This window comes from Camelus bactrianus, chromosome 7, assembly GCF_048773025.1.
Source record: "Camelus bactrianus isolate YW-2024 breed Bactrian camel chromosome 7, ASM4877302v1, whole genome shotgun sequence".
NCBI lineage: Eukaryota > Metazoa > Chordata > Mammalia > Artiodactyla > Camelidae > Camelus > Camelus bactrianus.
In genome coordinates, this window is record NC_133545.1 from 80143227 (window position 1) to 80157926 (window position 14700).

The 14700-nt window shown below is 44.8% G+C and overlaps 1 long non-coding RNA gene across 4 annotated transcripts in view; it reads right to left on the reverse strand.

The window, feature by feature from the left end:
- Nucleotides 1–14700, reverse strand: part of LOC123614601 (uncharacterized) — a 136131-nt gene that overhangs the window by 102459 nt on the left and 18972 nt on the right. The window lies entirely within an intron of this gene.

The window sequence follows — 14700 nt, forward strand, 5'->3', positions numbered from 1 at the left end:
TTCTACCTGGCACACCTATTGACTCAGAGAAAACAATCTAAGATCCCAGATGACCCCCATACCTCCCGACTCTTCAGCATAAATTGAGAAATGTAAGGAGATGGAATAATTTGAGGATTCTGTTAAATGAATACTTGCTTAGTCCCTCAAAAGAAACTTTCCCCCACAAAAATATTCAGCTACCTTGAGATTCAAGGGGACATCCCGCTCTACATGGGAAATCAGAATTTCCCTGGCAGCCAAAAGACCAGATCAATCAGGGGGTTAATTACACAGCTCATTTTCATGGCCCCCACGGGGCATAAAGGTTATAGACGGCCATGTATTCATGCTGCCACTGTTAAAAATTCAACTGCAGCATTTATTTCAATGAACTCCTTTGACTACATGTTAAACAGATGCACTAAGGGAATACATAAAACATTATCTCTATTAGTCCAAATTTTCTGAGGTTTTAAAAGCTTCTAGTGACTGAAGGAAAAATGCATCTGTAATATACCCCCTGCCGTTACAAATACATTCCCTAAAATATAAGCAGCTTGATGATAAGTGAGCATTAAGCATGTGCACACACAAACACACACACACACAAACACACAGAGTAGCTTGAATGTGGAGATTTTTTTAATAGCACATTATGTTTAAGACTTCACATTTATTAACAGACCAGATTAGTTATACAAACTGTCAAAGTGCTCCTTTATTTATTTATTTTTTAGTTTTTGTTGTTGTTGTTTTTTGGGGGGAGGTAATTAGATTTATTTATTTTTAACGGAGGTACTGGGGACTGAACCCAGGACCTCGTGCCTGCTAAGCATGCGCTCTACCACTGAGCTATACCCTCCCCTCTCAAGGTGCTGCTTTAAATTGTAATGATCCCTTCAATGTCTCAGATGTTTTCTAAGTACGCTGTAATCCTAAACGCACAGTGCTGCCTGGTGCAGTCCACCAGGAACAGTGGGGCTTCTGTTCTGTTGGACTCTGAGTGGACGGAAGGGAGGCTGATGTTCCTGGGGTCTTTGGTATGTCTCTGCTCAATTTCCAGCCCCAAATCTCCACCCAGGCAGAGGTGGTTTCATAGTACAATATCAGTTCATGTGGTATGTTCCACATCTTCACTGAAATCTACCCATGGAGAAGTCCCCCAAAGCATGAAGCCTTCATTTATTGATACAAAAGGAAGTCGCCTTTGAAAGGAGCATAAAAGATGTGTCTTTCAACGCTGTCTCGCAGTGGCTTCGCCTGGGCACCACACAAGTCGGAATCATGTCGCCTTTCCTGACTGCCAGTGCAGTGTGCCACATCTTGCTTACATAGCCAAGTGGACTTAGTGAAGGTGGCTGACCAGAACCTCCTCAGGGTAACACACACTCGGTGCTTTTTCTGCCCTGCCACCTGATGGAATGGTGTCTCCCTGTAATTACCAAACAGTAAGCTGCAGCAGCAGAAACCACTTTGCAAAAGCATGAGAGGACTGACTCTGCTGAGAACAGCAACCTGAGGTGGCCTGGCCACCACGAGAGCAGTGGCTCTGCCTATTGTCATGGCAGCTAGGGAAGGATGCCCCTACAAGAGATTCAGGCCCCACGGGCACTAAGAATTACTGTTTGTTCTGGAAAATTCACTCCAAGAGGAGACCCACCGCACAGCCCCAGGCACCCTTGTGAAGAAACAGGGACTCTGCTGTGCAGAACAATTGGACAACACCAGCCCCAGTGAGTCTGGGTAACACATCCCAAACTGTGAGACTCCCTGTCCTATTAGAAAAGCTGGACTGAGGACAGAGAAATAAGGGGCTGTTAGTAAGAAGGGGGTTATCCCTCGTTCCTACTGCCGACTAGGGTAGGGCGGTGCCTCCCTTGGATTACACGCATTTTGAGGATGAGAAACTGACACCTAAAGAGCATCACAAAAAGTTATTGATGATGCCAAGACTCATACTTCGGTCTACAAACACCGTGCTCATCTTTCAATATTATTTTCCCTTCTTACACCTGTCATTAACAAAACTTAAGTACAGTCATCACTGGCAACATATGCATGTATCAGATCATTATGTTGTACACCCTAAGCTTATACAATCTTATCTGTCAATTATATCTCAATAAAACTGGGGATACCATATGCTCCAGCAACCCCATTCCTGGGCATATATCCAGAGGAAACTCTAATTTGAAAAGATACATGCACCCAATGTTCATAGCAGCATTATTTACAATAGCCAAGACATGGGAGCAACCTAAATGTCCATCAACAGATGAATGGATAAAGCAGATGTGGTATATATATATATATACCACACACACACACACACACACACACACACACACACACACACACACACACACACAAAATGGAATTCTATTCAGCCATAAAAAAGAATGAAATAATGCCATTTGCAGCAACATGGTTGAACCTAGAGGTTATCATACTAAGTGAAGTAAGTCAGAAAGAGAAAGAAACATGTGACATCACTTACATGTGAAATCTAAAAAAATTAGACAAGTGAACTTATTTACAAAACAGAAACACTCACAGACATAGAAAACAAACTTATGGTTATCAAAGGGGGAAGAAGGGGAGGGATAAATTAGAGTCTGGGATTAACATATGCACACTACTATATATAATAAAACAGATAAACAACAAGGTCCTACTGTATAGTGCAGGGAATTATATTCAGTATCTTGTAATAACCTATAATGGAAAAGAATCTGAAAGAATAAATATATACATCTGTATGTATGTATAATTGAATCACTTTGCTATACATCTGAAACACTGTAAATTAACTATACTTCAATTTTAAGAAAAAGAAAAAAGTAAAATAAAACTGGGGGAGAATAAAACCCCGTCTACAGCTCCACATGAGCAAACGTTTCCAGAATCCTTTCAAGGCCTTAAAGGAAAGATATCAGAGACGTGTGGAGTAATGTACGCTTTCCTGTGGAACCACTGGCTCTCTGAGGGAGAAGATTATCCTAATCACATTCTAACCTGAGACTCAGCTCTTGCAAAAGCTAATCATACCCCTTCTTTGGTCCCTCTGCTCTCGTGGGCTGAAGGAGTGTCAATCAGCAGCAAAGTGTCTAAATAATGATTCCAAAAGAGAGAGCTGGAACCAATGGGACAAACACAGAAGACCTAGGAGAAAAGGTTGTTCCTTGTCGGCCAAGGCATGACCTGCTGTCCAGGTTAGGCCAAGCCGACAGATCAGAACCAAGCTAGACACAGCAAGACAGTTAACCCACCCCATCACGTCCTCCTCTCCCTCGTCTCAGAGAGGACCTCGAGGCAGGGAGGGAATGGGGGAGAGACAGAGGAATAAGTCATTTCGCTTTAAGTCAGCAACCCAGTTCCTGGTGCTACTGTGTCTGGGGCTGACCCCGCTCAGGAGGCTCCATGCACAGTCTCCCTCCGATGGCAGGAGAATAATCTGTGCACAGATGCCAGGGTCAGATCAGGTTAGATGAGATGGTGAATTACTGGCACAGGATGCTTGACTTGGTTCAAAACTTGTCCCCAAAATGTCCCTTGGTGATGTGTCCTGTTCCTCTAAAGGAGTGCCTACAACCGCTCCGCAAGAGATTCATGTAAATCAAGCAATCAGCAAGATACTTGGCCTGCTCCTGTATTAAACTTGACTTCAGAAAAGAAAAAAGCCAACGGTAGAAATTTCAGTCATTTTAAAAACATCCCTCCTTCCGCATCCCACCCCAAGAGTCACTTCCCACAGACCTGCCCTCTCAATGTTCCAGTACCTCTGCCCCCACCTCCCCAGGAAGCAGCTTCCGCGTGCCCGACTCCCTCTGGGAATACCTGCCCTTCTTTAACTTGGTAGCCTCCGTTTTTCAGGCTCCTTGTAGCAGACCTCCCGCTCTTCCCTCTTCTGTCCTCTTGGAGGCCTAAAGGAAGGACTTTATTTTCATTTTTAAATCTCCGATCTCTCTTTTGAGATTTTATTTTCCTGGTAACAGCCCTGGAGAAAAACACTGCTGAGCACGTTGGAGACTTCTAGGAAAGGGGGGATTGGGTTAAACAAGAAAACCGAGATGGCGGGAACTCTGGCCCCATCACCCCACAGGGCCTGGGTCCGGTGATGAAAACTGCTTTTGCACAGCTCCTCCTGGAGAAGGAATCTCAGGGGGTGCTATTCTCGTCCCCTTTACCCTTGTCCAGTTTACACGCCTGGGAACCTACAGTGACGAGAGCAAGAGTGTGCACTCCAAAAAGGAACTTCGTGTGAGATTTGTTTTCATGTTCCTTTAGAAAAACTGTGAATATTTGTTTGCCCTTTGAGACCTCAGTAAAGGTCTATACCTTCAGGAGTGTCACCTCTCCAGAGAAGAGATCTAGACAATTTGACAGGGGAAATCCTTAGCGTCGGCTGAATAACAGGGCACAGTAGGGGCAATGCTTACCTTTCTTTCCTTTAACCCACCGGCCACACAACGAGCAACACCCAGCTTGTCCCAGTCTGCAGGGGAGAGCGCCAAGAGCCTATTTCCAAGTTCAGTCCTTTAGCGCCACCTGCCGCTAACTACTCCACAATCACCCCTGTAGCTAACAAAATGAAAAGTACAAATTCCTTTTTGAAAGTCCCAGCTACGCAAAAGTCTGATGGACACAGTGCCAAGCTCACATAGGAAGGAAATGTTCAGATTAAAGGACAGTGTTAGCATTGCCATTCATACGTGAATCACGGGGCATGGAACATGGTCAGCACAATCTTAGTTGTTTTTACTGTTATCATTTTTGTTGTCAGTAGAATTCAAAAGATGGTGATTTAAGAGAATTTGTAGTGTTTGAGATATGGTCGGGTTTTTTTTTTTCAAATTATCAATGAATTGCATTTTATGAAGCACAAACAGTAATTTAAAATCCAACAAGTATATACAGTGTTTATTATTAAAGAGACAATACCTCGAGTAATTAAAATAGTTAAGGAAAGGCAAAATCTCCCTAACTGAATTTTATCAATAACAGAGAGTTACATTTCTTTTTCAGTTTCTTCCCATACTTTAGAATATTCCTATAAAATAAGGACGTTGGTGCCCATACCTCCTTGAGAAAAATACAATAATAGATGTTTTGAAGGTTTCAGAATTACCTCGGGGGTCTGGAAGCTACCATCCTGAAAATAAAAGTGTTTATATCACAGGCAAGCACCCATTCAGAACTCGAGGTGTACATTGGTGTAACAACCTTAGTTATTCCTCACTACTTTCCGTGTGGGTAGTGTCAGTATTCTCCCTGCGTTTTAGAGAAGAGGAAACTGGATGTTGAGAGAGGTTAAGTGCCTTGCCCAAAGTGTCACTACCAGTTGATGGCAAAGTGAACCCACTTCTATCAAAAGAAACATAGTGACCCTCTAGCAGCATGTGTACGGCTGTCCCAGCACCTCTCCCAGGAAAGACCCATGTTGTGGGCAGCATGACGCTGCTCCCCTGCCCCAGAAAGTTTGGGGACCTGGACCAGGTCAGCCTTGAGTTCCCCAGCTGGCAAGGACTCTGTCTCACTGACGGTAACTATCATGGCATCAATAATTCAAAGCCACAGGCACTGACAGGCTGTAAATAATTTTTTTAAAGTATAATCCATATCCATCCTTATTAGTGGGCATCACTGGAACTCTAATTCCTCTCGTATTTATTAAAATGGAGACATGACTTTACATAAAGGCTATGACTAACATGAATAAAAATAATATCTCAGGTAATATTTTTTTTTTCAAAACCACCCATGCACTGTGGCCCTTGAGGTAGAAGCCCAAAGACAGGGAGGTGGGGGTTTGGTGGGGGTTTCCGGCACTGGTATTTCCCCCCCGTTTTTGCTAATGTGAAGGAAGCTGGCAATGGTTTGGAGATAGAAGAAAAGGAAACAACAGTACTTTTAAATGGCAGGCTCTGAAATTCTGTCTGTGGGAATATTCCACAGAAGATCGGAGCCTCATTAAGCCATTAGAAAACATTACATAATGGTTTCCAGTAAAAAGGAGACCAAGAAATAGACTTTTCTCAGAGCTCACAGGAACGTGGAACAGGAATATGAGTCAAAGAAAAATCGAGGTGCGTTCTCCCAAGCAGCCCTCATTCTGGATGAAAAGCAAAGCAAAATGAGAAGGAAGGAGAAGGCTGGTGAAAGCAAACAAAGCAGAGCTGGGATGTGCAGGGAGGGAAATAGGTTGGGGGAGAGTCTGAACCAAGATCAAGGGACTGAAGTAAAGAGAGGAGGAAGGACTGGGGGGGGGGGGTGCGGTGGGGATGGCAGTCCTCCTGGAACTCCCAGAGAGCCCCTCACAAGGAAGAAAGAGAGCCTTACTCAAAGGAGACTTTACACTTTTTCTCTTATATTCCCGTTTCCCAAAAGGGATTTCTGAGAGGGGAGATGCCTCCAGTCTTCAATGAACACCAAAAGTTTAAGGACTCTCGTAATGCATTTCTTAACCTCCAGAGTGAATAGCAAGTCTTGGCACTATACGGAGACCTCTCCCTCTGACGGTGCACGCACACACACTCACATGCACACCTACAAACGTGAACACTCACTCTGGCACACACACTGAATGCACAGTCACACCTGCACACACACATACCCACACCAGTGCCCACTTACACACACACACAAATACACACTCACTCACACCTCTCCGCTGGGCACCCCCCACAACCCAGCCCTGGAAGCGTCTATGGCCCTGGGCTTTGCCCTACAGTGGTCCACCCGGGGCCTCATCTCCCCTGGGATCTGTGCCCAGGGCCTTGGGATTCTAATACCAGCCTCCTGCAAAAAAGTATTTTTGTCCCATATACTCTCCACGGAGAGCAGTTTAAGATCTGACCAACGCTAAGAGAAAAATCAAATTGATTTTAATCACTTTTCAGAAGAAAATCTGAGGAAAGAAAGATGGGAGGAGAAACAGAAGGGACGGAGGCCTCACCAAGGGCCTGCAAGGTGCAAGGGCTACGCTAAGCATCTTAACCTGTTCAGGCCATTATGACAGAAATCCCATGAACTGAGTGACTTACAAATAACAAATCTATTTCTCACAGTTCTGGAGGCTGGGAAGGGCTGACGATCTCTCTGGGGTCCCTTTCATCAGGGTACTAATCCCATTAGTAAGCGCTCCACTCGCATGACCTAGTCACCTCCCAAGGCCCCACCACCACTCCCCCAAGCCCAACCCCACTTCTGAACGCCACCACCTTGGGGGTTAGGGATTCAACGTGTGAATTGTCGGGGGGGATGCGAACATTCAGTCCACTGCACTGTGTTCCACATGTGTCCTCTCACTCATTCCTCAAAACAATTTCAGGAGGTGGATCTTACGATTCTCTTTTGAAGATAAAGAAATTGAGACTAAGAAATGTTAGCTTACTTGTCCAAAGGCACACAGTTAACTCAGAACCAGATCTGACTCAGATCTGCCTGGCTCTGGGTATGGAATTGAGAAGTGTGTGTGTTGTGTGTGTGTTGGTAGTGGAGACCTGCCCGCACCTCCCCACCTCATCAATGTTTGGTTTTGCCTCCTTGCAGACCCCCTCTGTTCCCTACTCTTGTTTCACTTCTTTCTTATGCTCCTATGCTATCCAGTCGCATTTTGAGTATTCTTTGAAACCTCTGTAAATCTAGGTTTAAAAAAAAACAAAACTCCTTAAAAAAACAAACAACACATAAACCAATTAATTAAAAAGAAATGTGCAGACAGTGTAGATTCCAAATCCCCTAAGGCCAGGGTGGCCCAGTGGTGACACCTAGGGAGGACTGGTTTGGGTCTGGGCGGTGGGAGGGGCCTAACAGGGGCCCCCCCTGTCTCCAAATCAGACTTGATCCGCGGTTGGTTTCCTGAATGAGTGTGGTGCCTGTTACCCTGCGTGTGTGAAAACAGCATTTCCCACCAGGTCTTTCAGAAAGGGTTTGAAGCACTTGAGTGAAAAGCACCGTAGTAATACAGTTTCTCTCTCTCTTCTGAATGTCAATATCTCACATCTACTTTCCAGTCACCTTTTAAGGGCAGCTGAAGTGTGCTGTGCTCCAAAGCTGCTGACTCGGAATGAGGAATTGGTCACGGAAAGTACTTGGTGGCTTTTGAAAAACGGGGAAAGGAGCCCTCCAGACCCCAGATTTTCTCGTCCCGGATAGAGCTTCCTCATCCCGCAACCGCAGCCAAGCCCTCAGGTCACAAACAGGCCTGAAGCAGTCAGACAGCCCTGGGATCGAATCCTGCCTTCACCACTAACTGAAGGCCAGGCTCCGTGCAGCTGGACATCAGGAAGCCATGCCATCTATGCTGAAGAAGACAGAAGAATTACACACTCAGAACTTCCCCTTCCACCTCTTTGTTTCTGCTCTTTATAGAATCTGGGTTCTTATAATGGGATTTAAGAAACAGCAGCATTAGGAGGAAAACTGGGGGAAGAGATTGACATTTGCCCGAGCACTTAATTAGGTCTGTTTGTAGGCTGTGTGGAGCCCAGGCAAATATTTTTTATGGAGCCTCTGTCTGTATAAACAATTTGAGTCACCGAAACTCTGTGTTATCAGCTCACCTGGTGGCCCAGTTTCTTGTGAGCCCAAGAAAGAAGTACTGATCAGCCAACAGGAGCTATCTACCCTCTCCCCGGGCAGCCCGCCAGGAACTGGGCCCCTGGTTGCAGAATGACATCGCAGGCATGAGCCTCGGATCTCCTGAGGCATCTGGTCAGCCCTACCCAGCAGCAGAGGGTAAGAGAATGCCCTAGAGGATAGGGTCCAGATACAGGCCACCAAGGAGTCCTTACTGGGTGGCACTGCTGATTCTGGCCTGTCTCCACCATCAGACCGGAAATGAGAAAAGTTCCAGGCAGGCGTGCCTAAGACCAGAGTCCCCTGAGGTCCAGGGCTGGGCACAGGGCCCCCTTGGCCTAAGTTTCAGGACAGTCCTGCATTCGATTCCAAAGCGCCTGTGAAAGCGTCCCGCTCTGACTCAGGCCCAGAAGGAACACTGCTTCCTTCTTCTCATAGAGTGTGGACATCACGGGATCCTCCTAAATTTTAGACCAGACAATCTTCTCTCTTTTAAGTCACTCTAGTATTTCAAGGACCAGAGCTGTGGATTAGAAGGTCCTAGTGCTATTACGATGAACTATTTGCCCTATTGGTGATATGGCAGATAAAGATAAAAACAGTTAGGGCTGAATGTAGGACAAGGGCCAGCCAGTTTAATTCCATCAGGAACTATTCACAATTTCCCTGTTTCTGCTTAAAGAGTTACAAACCTAGACTCCAGCACAGGCCTGCCCCCAGCATTTGCAGACCTAGGGTAATAATATGAATGCAGGGACCTGGCCCACAGCTGGCTCCTTTCCCTCTTTCCTCCTTAGGCTCTGCCCAGATATTAAAGACCTTTTCCATATGCATATAGGCATCCGAGTTCACCCAGCCAATCTCTATCTCCCCGATCTCTACCAAACAGCCATCCTTGGCCACTCTTTGGGTGCATGGGAGGCACCATTAGCCCTCGAAAAGACAGACCTAGGGAAGATACTCATGAAAGCCTTGGTGTTTAGGCAGGGGGTTCCAGTGTCCCTGGTACTTAGGGAATGGTTTAGAAGTAGTGGGGCATTGTCTGTGGGTGGGCACATTCTTTGACCTCCAGAACTTCTCACCCGATGGGGAAGGCACAGCTAGAGGAAAGCCAGAGCTGGCCCTGGAAAGCACGGGACCAGAGCAGAGGCCCATCTGCCTGGGCCCAAGGGTAGCACACCCCACCGCATGACTCCAAACCCACTCGCCAAGCCCTGCTTCACTTTTCAGCTTCTACTTCTTAGTCACCTTCAGCCCCAACTGCTCCTTTTCTCTCACGTATAAGAATTTCTAGTTCCTATTTTTGAGTCATCCTGAATGTGACCTTGCAGCTAGTGTTACACAAAAAAGGAGATATTATATCTTCTTTAAAAGTCTACAGAACCTGAATATTTATGATATGCCACATCAAGATGTCCTGGTAAAGAAATGTAATTCTCGTCACCTATGGCTACTGAAAAATGACTTTCTGGATACACTGGTGCCACTTTTTATCTTTCTTAGGCTGACAGATAATGGGATTGCAAGTTTCAAACAGTAATCTTCCCATCTTATTGTGGTTTCTGGAAAAGAAAAAGGCAACGAAATTAAGCTCTATAGAAGACTGAGCAAACAAAGTAACACTCTGGGCAAGAAGTCCCTATCCTGTAAGAGAGCTGAGGTAACATACTCTTTCTAGGGGAACTGACATTGTTATACTTTGTGATGAAGAGGGAGAAGTCAAACCCAGGGCTGGCAGACTCCAGAGTTATGTGATACTGCAATTTGAGATCTTAAAAACGGATCTGATTTTTCTTTTCTCTGGAGTCATGCAACACTTTCCTTGTAATTTCCTTATGGTGGTTATAATATAATTACATATATATATATATTTGGTCTTTGTCCCCAGATCCTGGGGTACAGCTTCTAAAACCTCTGGAATCTCCCGAGTGATGAGTGTCTTTTGTATGTTAATAAGGTGACTGGTGAGAGAGGGGAGTGTGGTAGTGGGTAGACAGCTTCAGGATGGGGTCTGGTCTCTAGAAAAACCAAGCGTTGATTAGAAGCTTTGAAATTCCAGCCCCACCGTCCAACCTCCAGGGAGGGGAGATGGGCTGGAGACTGAGTCCAATCGCCAATGATTTAATCAGTCATTCTTATGTAATGAAACCCCTGAGCAATGGGATTCAGAGAACTTCTGGGTTGGTGACCGTATCCATGAGCTGGAAGGGTGGGGCACCCCACCTCTGCAAGACAGAAGCTCCTGTGCTCGAGACCCCTCCAGACCTCATCCTATACATCTCTTCACCTGGTCTTCATTTGTACCCTTTATTATATCCTTTATAATAAACCAGTAAATATAAATAAAGTGTGTTCCTCAGTTCTGTGAGCTATTTTAGCAAATTACAGTAACTAAGGAGTGGGTCATGATGTTTAACTGGTAGATCAGAAGTATGGGAGAGTAACACTGATATGATATACAAATGATATACATGAAATAGGACACACATGCACACACCATTGAATATTACTCAGCCATAATTAAGAATAAAATCTTGCCATTTGCAACAACATAGATGGAACTTGAGGACATTATGCTAAGTGAAATAAGTCAGACAGAGAAAGACAAATAGCATATGATCTAATTTGTGGAATCTAAAAAACCAAAACAAACAAAAACAAAAACAAACAAAAACCCTAGGCTTATGGATATAGAGAACAGATTGGTGGTTGCTAGAGACTGGGGCTGGGGGGGGCCAGAGGCTGGGGCTCCATGGGGAGAGGGGTGGGCAATGGGTGAAGGGAGATAAAAAGTACAAACTTCCAGCTATAAAATACCTACATTAAATCACGTGGATGCAATGTCTAGTATGGGGACCATAGTTAATAGTACTGTATTGCATATTTGAAAGTTGTTAAGATTAGATCTTGAAATTTTTCATCAAGAAAAAGAAATTGTAACTCTGTGTAGTGATGGATGTTAACTAAACTCATTGTGATCATTTCACAATATATACCAGTATCAAATCATTATGTTGTACACCTGAAACTAATATAATTTTATATGTCAATTATATGTAAATTTAGAAAAAAAAAAAAAAAAGAGGCCAAGAAGGGCTTGTAAGTCAGTTCTTGGGGAGTTTTCCCCTCATTAGTTCAGTTTATTTCACTTTCCCAGTTGTCTGGGATGTGCAGCAATTTTCCCACAGAGAAGACCTTGGCCATTTATTGTTGTAACATTCACAGTTTAAGTCACTTGAGCATGATCTGGAAGTCCATTCTATAAGATGAAGCAAAATGTTGCTGAGGCATGAATTTGAATCACCGAATGGCAAGGAAGCTGTGGCTGAGAGCCAGTTACCTAGCGACCAGACCCAGCTTGTTGCCCAGTCTCTACCTCTTACAGTAGCCCTTTCCCGTCTCTCTTCATTGTTCTGTGTGAGGAGGTTTGGAAATGCATCAGTGAATGCCAGGATTCTTAAATGCCTTGTGACTACAAGCCAGAGCCCAGCCTAGCCCAGCCCAGCCTTCCTAAACATGCACAATTGTAAAGACAACCGAAGGAGCAGCCCACAGAACAAATCTGAACTTGTTCAACAATATTTATTCATCTTTTATTGTGAGCCAGGCCCTGTGCGAGGTGTCATGAGAATTACAAAGATGAGTATGTTCCAGGTTCTGCCCGCAAAGACAATACAACCAATAGGAGGAAAAAATAGCACAAGTGACCGCAATATAGGACAGTGCCGGATAACCACCGTGGTGTGTTTTCCACAACAACAACCAGTTCTCTGCTTCTCCAGACACCAGCCTGGTGTTAATGTTTCAATTCAATTGACACTACTTGGAGTTAGTGCATGTCCCACAGTTTAAGGGCTCAAACAAGACTGCCTCTTGCTTCAGATGCCAGTCACAAATTCTGGGCCTCCCATACTCAGTCTTCAACTCCTTCTTTGGAAAAAAAAAATCTATTCAGGTCTTTTGTCCATTTTTTAATTGGATCATTTGGGGAGTTTTTACTGAGTTGTATGAGTTCTTCATATATTTTGGATATTAATCAGATATAAAATGGCAAATATTTTCTCCCATTCAGTAGGTTGCTTTTTTCATTTGTTGATAGTTTCCTTTGCTGTGCAGAAGTTTTTTAGTTTGATGTAGTCCTACTTGGTGATTTTTGCTTTTGTTGCCTTTGCTTATGGTGTTAAGTTCAATTGACATTGTCAAGACCAATGTCAAGGAGCTTACTGACTATATTTGTTTCTAGGAGTTTTATGGCTTCAGGTCTTACACTCAAGTCTTTGATCCATTTTAAGTTAGTTTTTGTGTACAGTGTAAGATAGTGGTCCAGTTTCATTCTTTTGCATGTGACCGTCCAGTTTCCCAAAACCATTTATTGAAGATACTGTCCTTTCCCCATTGTATATTCTCAGCTGCTTTGTTGTAAATTAATTGACCATATGTGCGTGGGTTTATTTCTGTGTTCTCTAACCTGTTCCATTGATCTATGTGTCTGTTCTTATAATTCCAAACTGTTTTGACTATTATATCATTTTTTGTAATACAGTTTGAAATCAGGGACCATAATGTCTACAGCTTTGTTCTTCTTTCTCAAGATTGCTTTGGCTATTCGGGGTCTTTTATGGTTCCATATACAATTAGGATTGTTCTATATCTGTGAAAAATGACTTCTCAGCCTCTTGACTTGCCGTGGCCCCTGCGCTTGCCTCAGACCCAGTTCTGTGACCGTATCAGTAACGTGAGCCAGCTCCAGCTTCAGAGACTTTCCCCACATATGTGTACTTTTAGATCAGTTGCAATTAATGAGGAAAAGAAACAAGACTGAGCAGCTGGCCTTCTACACTTTACTCTGGAGTCTCTTAGAGCTGAACTTGACTGACAGGTTTGGTCTGTCCTTAAGGAATTAAAACTTTCCTCCTCTCCCTCCCCTACCCCCCGTCAAATCATTAACAACAGCTGTAAAACAGAAAAGACCCAAAACCCCAGCAGACCTGTGGGGCAGGAGCAGAGAGAAGATTTTAATGGCGACTCTACAGGCTTTGCAGGGCTCATCCATTGTAGAATGACTGGCCAGCAGACCTCAGTGGGTCCCACGTCTCACGTTGACTCTGGTGGGCTTAGACCCATATTGTCCTCCAAATGTCAAACCACGGTGCAGTGAGCAGCAGACAGCAGGCATCCAGCAGGCACACCAGGATGCCTGGTACTCAGAGGAATGGTCTCCAGGCCTTTGCAACCCCATATCTCTTTCCTTCACTGAGGAGGAGAGGAAGAGAAGGGAGGAGAGGGGAGGAAGGGAGAGCAGGGAAGAAGTGAGGGGAGAAGAAGAGAAGGGAAGGGAGGAGGGGGGATCCCACCACCAATCAGTGCAATGTGTACGAGAGGCGCCCCACGGAATAGCCTTTTAACTGGGCAGCCGTGGGCATGCGTGCCCACCAAGGCTCAAACTCTAAGATGCGGTTCTTCAGTTCAGCCTGGGGAAATTCATATTGGTTGTAGCAAAGGAGTCAATAAAGCAAGATCTAACTGGGCTCCCAGAATCTTAACCACGGAAGACCATTTTGTGAGTTTCCCGTCTATTTTAGTTCACTCCTGAGACCAGCGTACATTTGACTCCCTGCTGGATAATCTCCAGTACACCATGCAGCCTATTCTCAAATGCCTCAAGTAGCAGGATTTTCATAGTGTCCCTCGGGAAGTCATTCTTAAAGTCAAACAGCCAGGGTATTTTTCCTGATACCGAACATCCATCTTTCCTTTTCTTAACTTCATCTCTGTTATCCTGTGGAATAAGCCCGCGCCCTCAGCACAGTCTTCTCTCTTCGTGTTTATGGGTGCATTTCCCGGTACTTAGGTAACACTTCGGCATCTACGCACTCGAGCCTCAGAGATCAAGAAACGGCTGACAAATGCGGTGACAGACAAAGGCTCTTCCGCCCGGCAGGCATAAGCATAAATGAGACATGAGCCCCAAACCTCAGTAAAGAAGGGATCATCATCCATCCGCACTCCATGCAGAGCCCCGCCTCGGCAGCAGAATTCCTCCGCGGTGAGTGATACTCTGCCAACCGGGCCCTGTTCTCACTGTGATTTGTTTTCACTGCCTAATGAGTTCTCCCTTCCCCCAAACGATTTTATGAA